Raw genomic sequence first — 10,911 nt, forward strand, 5'->3', positions numbered from 1 at the left:
TCCTGCACCTACCTGCCACAGACACACAAACCTGGAACCCATGAACAAGTGCTGATGTCCACAGCAACATAAAGGACACAGCACACACCAGACATACAAGGGAAACCAGGAAACCATAAGCTGCACTAACAAGATAACCCCGCACACACCTAGATAACACCATGAAACACAGAATAAACTGACAGAGGTTTATGACCAGAAGGATGGTCCCCACCAGGCAGATGGAGGAGACAGGAGGCTGCTCCAGCCAGCATGGCTGAGAGCAACCTACTGAGCCCAGCCAGGGGCTGAGGCTTTATAGGCCAAGAGGCCCCACCCAACGATCAGCACACACCCAGTGAAGTCACACACACTGGGAAGGGAGTTAACCCTTCCAGCAACACAGAAGGGAAACTCACATAAAGGGGAAAACACGCAACCTCACTCACCTGTCTCCGACGGCAACGGCATGCGTGGCAACCGTGTCTTCCAAAACAGCCAACAGGCCGAGACACCTCCACAGCATGCAAACATCACCAGACGTTGCCGCGGACAACCGCAGGTGAAGGGAGGAGTCCAGGTGCACATAAAACATCACCTCGTGCACAACAAACAACACAAAGTGCACACAGACACACAAACGGGCATTCACACAAAACCCGTTGCCAAGGGCAACCGCACGCACACTTGTTGTCCGCGGCAACCGCACCTGAGGCAAACAACTAAGTGCCCCAGCTGCGGTTGACGAACTCCCAAACCGCGGGCAACAGCATGCGGCACCCAAGGAGTCACGACCATGACCAAGGGTCGTGACATGAGATCAGAAGTTTCTTGTCTCCATCTCTTCTGGCTTGATTGTTCCAACTTGAAAAATATAACTACAACCTAAATAACAAAAAATAAATAGTTATTCTCACTTAAAATGTACTATTTAAATTTGAAAGTATAACAGACATTTTGAAATATACTAAATTCTACACACATATATAAAGCAACCAAAAACTTACCAGAAACCAAAAGAACCAGGAGAGGACCATCTATGTCATGCACACATGTATTTCTATGGTAAACACGTAGAAGTGCAACAACAAATCAATCTAGTGACACAAAAACAGGAAATATAACTCATCCATATGCACATACAATTCTGTTTCTTCTACATTTAGAAATTATAGGATTGGTTCAAACAATGTATGTAAAACTTACATTAACATAAACAGGACTTGAAACCAAAGTCAATGGCGTTGCAACCTAGAGAAAAGAAACCAACATTTAGTTTGTGCCCTCAAAAACACAGTCCAGACCCTCAAACTGGTCAAACATTTGGGCAGCTAATAAAATCCAAAGGTGACCATACATATTTTGTTACACTTGATCAAAATTGTCAATATCTATGAAAATGAATGATTGTCAGGTGAAATTTAACAATGACCAACAGTTTTAGGGGAACAACTGTAAAAAAATTAGTGTTCAATACCGATGTCGTCAGCAAAAAGATCTTTTGTTTAAAGAAAGACTGTTTGTGAACGAAAGCTCTCTCTTTGAAAGAACATTCCATGAAAGATATTCATGGACCTGTTTCATTGAACATGTATGGAAGTTTGAACAACAGCCAATATAGACGAAAATGGTTATTGATGTGTCTGTGAAACCAGCGTTCACCAGATCTAATGTGTATGGTCAGCTTTACACAGGTAAGAATTGAATATATAGTGAAACCTCTCCAAAAGACCAACTCAATTAGAAGACCACCCCTTTATCCAAACCACATTTCTTGTTACATTATGCATACTGACCTTTTTATTATTATTATTTGAAGAGAACACCACTCCCCTAGATAATCATTTGAGAGGTATCACAGTATCTATTCAATCCTCACAGTATAACAAGTGACACTCTTTCAGGAGTGTTACTTTAAACTGAAAATATATGCAATTCCACTAAAGAAACTGTTAGTAAAACTTTTTGGTTAGTTAGCAGGAAACGGTCAACTGCTGAAACTTCAAACCTCCCAAACAACTTTACACTTACACAGAAGACCGTTTCTTACAACACACGTCTGCGCGCCTTCAGTTCTGCAAACGTGTCCACAATGCTCTCAAAGTCTAGTTTTCTAGCTCTCTCATTTTCAATGCTCAGCACTGCAAGTCCAGAAAGCCTCTGTTCGGACATCGTACTCCTCAAGTCGTTTTTTATTAATTTCAGCTTTGAAAAGGATCTTTCAGCACTTGCTACTGTCACAGGTAGCGTTAGGAATAGTAGTAAGGCTACACAAACATCTGGAAGTGTGGATGACAGTGCGCTGTTGGCGACTAACAGGGGATGAGCAAGGTCACTGACAGAGGATGTCTTAAGGATCTCTTCTTTTAATGCAGATCGAAAACTTAGTAGCTGGCCAGGAAAAGTGCTTGTTAAATCTTCCTCGTAGATTTTTTGCAGATTTGATGCAGCATTAAAGAGCTCATCATCTGATGCAGATGAAAGCATCGTGGGCTGAATAATGTTGAAACGGCCAAGAACCCGATCTATTCCCTTAAACCTTTTTAGAAGCTGAGATGTTATTACATCTAAACAGGGGTAAAAAACTGTCACTTTAAAATGTTTTTCTGCATCGTTTAATCTCTCATCTACTGCCAATTCATCAAAATGGCGCTTGACTTTGGGGATCCGTTTCTTTTGAAATTCCGGTGAAATGCCCCACTGTTGTGCAAGTGATGCCGCAGTTTGTTTTGCTTCCTCAAACTGATTCCGGAATTGGACCAGATTGTCTGCAACATTTTTTATTAAAGTGGATGTTTTAGACAAGTCCATGTTTTTAGCTTGCAGAACTTTTGAAACTGCGTTAACATTTTCAAGAATTTTTGTCTGGACAACGACTAGAAATATGAACTCATATGACTCCATTTTCTTTTTTATCAGTGCTGTCTCTTCTCTTTCTTTATTTTTGGTTGAAATAAGAATGATTTTTGACAGTGCTTGCATCACATCCCGAAAACGGAAACGTAACGCCAGCAGGGATTCATAGCGTGATGACCAGCGAGTAGGGCACAGCTTCTTCAATGCCACGCTGGATTCAGTTGTGAATGAGCAAAGTACATCCCACCGTTTAATACTGTCTGCAAAAAATGTATATATGATCTGCACAATATCATAGAAATTTGCAATCTCTTTGATGTTTGCCATTGCATCTTGCAATACAAGATTGAGGTTGTGTGCTGCACAGTGCACATAATGAGCATTAGGTTCTTTTTCTAAAATTCGTGCCTGTACTCCTGAGTATATGCCACTCATTGTTGCTGCTCCATCGCACCCCTGGCCACGACACTTCTGTAATGTTAGACCTTTCCTTTCTATGCAGGCTATGATATCATTTTCAATGCCTGCAGCACTCTGATCTTTCACAGCATGAAATCCCAAAAAAACTTCATGAATTTTCACACTGGTTGCCCTGGTCTTCTCATCTCTAGCAACAGAAACATACCGGAAAACCTGGCTTAGTTGATCAACTTTTGAAATGTCTTGTGTAGTGTCCATGATGACAGAATAGAATTGTGCCTGTTGAATTTCTGACACTATTTCCTTTTCTACTTGTTGAGAAAGAATTTGGATTATCTCATTTTGGATTTTGGGGCTGAGATATTTTATTGTTCTTTGTGGCATTTGAATTAGTTCTTTTAGAATGGGATGGACTATGCACAGAAAATTACCATTGTTAAGCTCACCTAACTGCTCTCGATGCCCACGGAATGGTAGATTGGCCATTGACATGGTTAATGTCACGTTTACAATTCTTTGTAGAACTTGCCTCCAAAAGTTTTTTTGCTGAATTATTTGCCTTTCGTATTCCTTATCAACAGTGTCCTTTTTTTCTCCACTGGTCGTATACCATACAAGCTTCAATGTGGGAATTGGAGCTCTCATGAGTTTGAATTTTTCTACTTAAGTTTTTCCACTTATTAATACCCTTGGCCCACGCTGGTTCAAAACCCTGCTTTTTCCGATCGCCAAACAACCAGCATGGCTCACAATACACAGCATTTAGCTTCGGGGAATAACATAACCATGTGACAGGTAGTTTAAGTCCTGTTTGGGTAATCCGGTTATAATATTTGACAGAAAAACATCTTCTGTCACTGTCGTTATCTCTTGGAAAAGGACCGGGAGGTCTGCAAGGGCCATGTGAGATAATGAATCTCTTGACTTTAGGGTCAGAAATAGTCACAGGATAATTAGCCCTATCAGTGACATACTTCTCAGAAACAGCTGCATCTAAAATGTGGCTGGCAGAGTAGCTTGCAGCATCACTGGTAATAACAGTATGAATGGTATGAACTGGCTGATCTTCGGTAGGGTCTTGTACTAAGGTGATATCACTAGCACATTCAATGTCTCCACCTTCTTCTAGTAAATCACATTCTTCAACAGAAGACAGGCTAGACTGAACACCCTCCTTTATTTGGGCACCATCGACATTCTCATCTGTGGGTTCTAATGTCTTCCCTGCAGCTGATGCTATGTCAGTATGGGCAGAAGATGTGCTGGACTGGGCAGCCTCCTCTACCTGGGCTCCTGCGACATGGAGGCAAATGACACCACTTCCCTCTCAACCATATGTGATTAGATAAATAAAAACACTGACAACATATTTCTTAGTGGAATAGAAATGGCCGAAGTGCTTTATTAAGGGTAACCAAAATTAAAACCAATAAATAATTTAATAAATAAATTAATAATTAAAACCATCAACCATAACAATAAATACCAATTTCAAACCATCCATATAGACCAAGATCCACTCAGCATCAGCTGAGCGATACAGCCCCTCTAATAAAGCACAGCGACAGGTAGCACAAAATTTATGGGAGGGCGGGCGCTGTTCAGATCCGCGACGACTGCCCTGAGGTAGCGGCGAACCTGGAAATATAAAGGGGACAAATTTCCCGCCTTGCAGGCAGGAACAAATCACAGAGCTGGAAATCTCCCCCAGCAACCGGGTAGCAACCAATTAACAGCTCGGCTTCAGTTGCCATCCAGAAATTCAAACATAAACAGAACCAGCTGTAACCGGAATCATCTTCTTGAGGTAAATTCACCTGAAAAATAAGGCGGGAAGGGGAAGAAAAAGGGGGAGAACACAAACTACCAAATAATTTTGCCATAAAATATGGGGTCATTGCCCCCATGTGTCCCCCAAGCTAAACGCTCTGGTGGGCCTTTACATTCTCATCTGTGGGTTCTAATGTCTTCCCTGCAGCTGGTGCTATGTCAGTATGGGCAGAAGATGTGCTGGACTGGGCAGCCTCCTCTACCTGGGCTCCTGCGACATTCACATCAGCGGGTTCTAAAGTTGTCTTATCTCCAGTTGATGCTATGTCAGTAGGGGCACTAGAGCTTTCACCCATACACTTAGGAGCAGAAAAGTAGGTACTAATTTTAGCCATTTTTTTACTCTTCAGTTCCTCTTCCTTCTTCTTTTTACGCTTCTGAGCACCGCTCATATGCTGATAGGTTGACATATTGAGGGTTTTATGTGGCTTTTGCAACCTCTCTGTAAAAATATTATTTGAGATTTTTATGCAAAATGCCACCAACTCCACATTTTCTTACATGTACATTTAAACTCTATGTAAGTTATCAGATAACTTTCAAGAACAGGAATCAGCAATCATCGGCACTCCAGCTGCTGTGAAACTACAACTCCCAGCATGCAAGCTTACTTGGCTGTTCTTTTAACTCCCACAGAAGTGAAAGGAGGATTTTGGGAGTTGTGGTTTCAGAACAGCTGGAGTGCCAGAGGTTGCAGATCCCTGGCCTAGAATATGCTATTATTTGCATAAATAAAGGAATAGCACTATATCCGACCATTGTCTTGTACATGGCATTTATCACCAGTTATCTCTCTGCACTACACTAGATCTTCCACTCTTCTCCCTGATCAAATAAGTGTATGACTCACTCACCCCCATCCCCTCTATAGACCTGCTATCTGTAATCTGACCTCAATGTCTATTGTGTTTACAACAGAGAGAAAAGCAGATTTCTGTCATAAATTCTTTTTAGATCCAAGAGAAGATACAAGCGGCACTTCTGCTTTCAGCGGTGCGGTGCGCGCGTCCCGGGAGGAAGATCCACAGATAATGGTATAATAAGGACCAGCACTCGCTTCAGTAATAATTTCAAATAGATTTAATGGTCACATACAAATGATAAGTGACGCGTGCGTTTCGGCTACTGTGAGCCTTTGTCAACAAAAAAAAAAAGGCTCACAGTAGCCGAAACGCAGGCGTCACTTATCATTTGTATGTGACCATTAAATCTATTTGAAATTATTACTGAAGCGAGTGCTGGTCCTTACTATACCATAAATTCTTTTTAGGGCAGAAGGTAACAGTAAAGGCTCTGATAACGGGAAAGCCATTGTTCTCAGATAACATATATGACAAACATTCTAAGATTTGTTTGCAAAAGTCAAGTACAAGTTATAGTAAAAGTTACTGACCATAAACTGTTATATTTACACAGACTGATACAGTACTTGATTATTGAGAAATAACAATTCCTTCACAACAACCCTTGCTCGTTAATGGAGATGAAGCGCAGCACTCACAAACAGCGATTCCCTCCACGGAATGGGGAAAAGCGATTTCCATTTTATTTGCTCATCCTATTATAGCAACATTATTTCTGCGGAGCAGGGTGCTGATAACACAGCACACTCAGCTGACAAGAAAACAGGACTCTGGTGTCCACATGTACAAATTTCTTTGCTGGATGGCAGGGTGATCTGCAGCAGGGTTTTTTCACATAAGCGGATCCTCTAAGTGGAATCCGCTGCGTGAAAGAGAGCCAAGCCCCGCTCCAGACAGCAGAAACACGGAGCATTAACATGATTGATAATGCTCTGTGCCTCTCTGTGACGTTTTTACTACTAAATCACAGTGAGATAAAGTTGTCACTGTGATTTTGTAGTAAAAAGCGCATTGTAGTGAATGGTTATATGTACAGGCCTAAAAACAAAAAACAAATAATGGACATGGGAGAAAATTTCTATTGTGTGCATGAGCTATAATGTTGATGTCCTATCCGGATCGTTTACCAGTTTCACAAAAGCAGATAATTTCCTTCAAGGGGTTTCTCCAGCTTTTTTTCTATTAATGACTCATTCTCAAGATAGGTCATCAGTATCAGATCAGCGCGTGTCCAACACCGCCCCCCCCCCACCCCACCTCCCCCGCGCCCGCTGATCAACAGCTGATCAGCACTGCCTTCTCCTCATTGTTTGCCTGCTTGCCCTCGTAACTGCATTCACTTCAATGGGACAGCTCCTTCCTGTCCAAGTGAGTAGTAGGGTAATGTCCCATAGAAGTGAATGTGGATGCCATAGTAGCAATTACACTGCTCTTCACTGCAGTTGGTAAGCAGGTGAACAATGAGGAGAAGGCAGAGCTTGTATGGATAGGTCATGAATAGAAAAAAAAACAGACAAAGCCTTTAAGGAGATTCTCTTAGTAGTCTGCTGCTGCCCTCTTCCAACACCCTGCACATTCCAAGTCCAAATCCCATATAGCTTGGCGGCCAGTGCCGGATGCCAAGGAAGTCCATCCTTCTCCTCCTCTAATTTTACTAAGATGTAGAGGCTGAGAAGGAGACACTCGGGTCCACAGCTCTGAAGCCAGCCTTACTCACCCTTGTTGGGATCTTTCTCACTGGACTGCAGTCTTCACTGACGTGCTCTTCTCCTCTTCAAGTTCTGGCGACGCACTGCTCCAAGCAATGAAATCTAGAAGGTAGAAAAAATATTTTGTAATATACTATTAGAAGAAATATACTATTAGAAGAAAACAAAGAAAAACTATACATATGTGGTATCCGCCAGATTCATACTGACCTGGAGAATCAAAATCACAAGTGAAAAAACAAAAACTATAGAACTGTGGTAAAATTTTATTTTATGCAATATTAAATGGTTGCGTTGGAAAGTACAACTTGTCCTGCTAAAAACAAGCCCTCATACAACTATGTTAATGGGGAAAAAAAAGTTAAGGCTCTGGGAAGGCAGAGAGCACAAAAACGAAAATGCAAAAGGAAAAAAAGCTTCTGGGGTAGAAGGGGTTAAAATAAAACCTTTCAGAAAAATACTTTTTTCTTTGCATCACCATTTTCTGATTCCATAAGTTTTTCATATTTCTGTCTACAGAGCTTTATAAGGGCATTTATGTGGGTGAACTGTAGTTTTTATTGGTACCATTTCTGGGGTGTGTGCAATTTTTTGATCATTGTTAGGGCCCATGCACACAACAGTATGCCCTCGAGACATACAGTCCATGAGCGAGCTGCGAGCCATATGTCCCAGAGCAGCAATGATTGTGTGCACAGGAGCGCACAGCATCATAGGTTAATTGCGCGCTGGGCTGCGCGTGATACTACTGCCCCATAATCATAGGTTTTAGTAATCTACGAAGCTGTGCGCTCCCGTACACACGATCAATGCATCTCAAGGACCGAATGTTTCAGAGGGCGTATGGTCGTGTGCATGGGCCCTTATTCAATTTTTTTTGCTTGGTGTGTGCGCGTGAGTGTTGGGGAGGAGGGGGGTTATGGTCACCAAAACCATGTTTTTAGTATTTTTTTATATTTTAATAGTGAAGACTTTTTTTGTTGTTGTTTATTTATCTTTATATAAAATGTCTATAGCTTGCAGTACATGGCAGCCTCCCCTTTCTGCCCGCAGTTCTGCCATGTACTAGTGTTTATTATGGCACATATAAGCGCACACCCTCTGCATATATAAGAGCAATAAAATAAGCAGTAGTAGATGGCAGAACAGCAAGCAGGGGGGCACAGGTCAGGGCTGCACAGACAAGGGCCGGTGGGAGGGGGGCACAGACAAGGGCCGGGGGCACAGCCCACAGGCCAGGGAGGCGCAGATAAGGGCCAGGGAGGTGCACACAGGGGCCAGGGGCGCAGACAAAGGCAGGGGGGCACAGATAAGGGCCAGGGCCCAGGGGTTCAAACAGTGGCCAGGGAGGCGCAGACAGTGGCTAGAAATGTATGGGCCCCAGCCAGAGCAAATTTATGAATGCCCAGAGCAACTTCCCCACAACCCCTCCCTCAGCAGCGGCTTGTAAGACGCCTACACTCACCACACAACGTCGGACATCCCACTCACTCAGTAGGTATTCCCCCCTTAGTACCCCTAAACAGTAGTTATTATGCTCTATTATTTCCCCTTCACAGTAGTTGTGCTCCCAGCCTCCCTTATTGCCCCCACACAGTAAAATGTTGTTATTATTATTCCCCAAGGCCCATTCCATTAGTGTCCACAACTCCACACACTAGTTATGCCAAGCAATGCCCCTTTATTGCCCCAGGCCTAGCCCCCACAGTAGCCATATTCCATTAGTACCTCAGTCTCAGTCACAAAGTAGTTACAACTTACTAACTAGTAGTAGTACCACTACCACACTCACACTCTGGCTCTGGGCTGGGCGCTGGACCGCTGGTGCTGGTCTGCTGGACCTGACGTGGTGCTGCTCTCAGACTCTGTGCTCGTCTGCCTCTGCCGTCTTCTTCTCTACTGCTGCCTGCAGCTCCTGTCCTCCTGCTCCTGGCTGTTTTCTCCCGCCTTCTGTGACCTGACCTGTCAGGCTGTGACTGTCACTTACTGCTGCCGCTTGCCGCTCCCTGCGTCTGAATCATTCATCAGTATGTGGGCGGGCTTAATACAGCCTGCTCGCTGCGCAGACTTCAGGACAGGAGACAGAGACAGTAAGATAAGATTAGAAAGAATAAAGAGAGCATGATCCGATCAACATATTTACGGGGGGGGCGCCGCCGCTGCGCCTGCTGTGAATCCAGGGGCCCTGATGAGAATCGATCATTTTAATTAACTATTTAAGTTGAAAGTAAACTGTCACACAAGCTGGGCGCCGGGCCCCTTGGCAACCCGGGCCCCGAAGCAGCCGCTTCCCCGGTAGTTACGCCACTGGCTGGAGGTACATTAGGCGGTCACTGGATAAAATTTTTACTGTAGGCCACTGGAGTAAAGGCCCCAAAAATTAGGCATTCACCATTCTGGGTGGTGGCGGATATGTGTGGGCTGGCATGAGGAAATTCAATTACACCTGGTCGTCACAGGTGTTGAATTCCTTAGAGATCCATGCCTCATTCATTTTTAAAAATGTGAGGTAGTCCACACTGTCGTGAGCTAGGCGAGTGCGCTTATCGGTTACGACCCCCCCTGCTGCGCTGAACGTCCTTTCAGACAGGACACTCGACAAGGGGCAAGCCAAGAGTTCCATGGCAAATTGTGCCAGCTCTGGCCACAGGTCTAGCCTGCACACCCAGTAGTCCAGGGGTTCCTCGCTTCTCAGAGCGTCCACATCGGCCGTTAAGCCGATGTAGTTGGACACCTGTTGGTGTCAGAGTCAGAGGAGGATGGTGGCTGGGGGGAGGGGGAGGAGGAGCAAGAAGAGCAGGCTTTGAGGGGGACTTTAAACTTTTCGGGGATCCCTGGTAAAGTCCCTGAGGCTGAATTCGGCTGTTGATGGGTTGGCTGCAAGAATGATCTCATATCGGAAGTGACCAACACATCTTCAAACCACCCCCTTCTTGCATGCGCGGTAGGATTGGTACCCGCACTTGTTTCGTTGTGGGTGGAAATTCCTCTGCCAGCACCCGCAACAGCAGAATGCAGCATCTCTGGCAGCAAGGCCTGGAAATGCTGCATTCTGACAGCCCTCTGTGATGCTGGTAACATGTCCGCCATTTTGTGTTTGTATCGGGGGTCTAAGTACGTTGCCACCCAGTACTGGTCCTTGCCCTTTATGCTTTTTATACGGGGGTCCCACTTCAAACACTAGAGCATGAAGGCCCCCATTTGCACTAAATTGGAAGCGCTGGAGCGCCCTGGCTCCTGCTCATGGCCTAGGA

At 44.2% G+C, this 10,911-nt stretch overlaps 1 long non-coding RNA gene across 1 annotated transcript; it reads right to left on the reverse strand.

Annotated features, from left to right (window-relative positions):
- Window positions 1-730: 730 nt before the first annotated feature.
- On the reverse strand, window positions 731-7,755 carry LOC122922204. Its single transcript, XR_006387108.1, has 4 exons — window positions 7,666-7,755; window positions 1,186-1,230; window positions 987-1,076; window positions 731-864 (listed from the first exon to the last, which is right to left on the reverse strand). It is a non-coding gene; the product is annotated as an uncharacterized LOC122922204 (long non-coding RNA).
- Between the last annotated feature and the right edge of the window lie 3,156 nt (window positions 7,756-10,911).

Source organism: Bufo gargarizans, chromosome 11 (assembly GCF_014858855.1).
Source record: "Bufo gargarizans isolate SCDJY-AF-19 chromosome 11, ASM1485885v1, whole genome shotgun sequence".
NCBI lineage: Eukaryota > Metazoa > Chordata > Amphibia > Anura > Bufonidae > Bufo > Bufo gargarizans.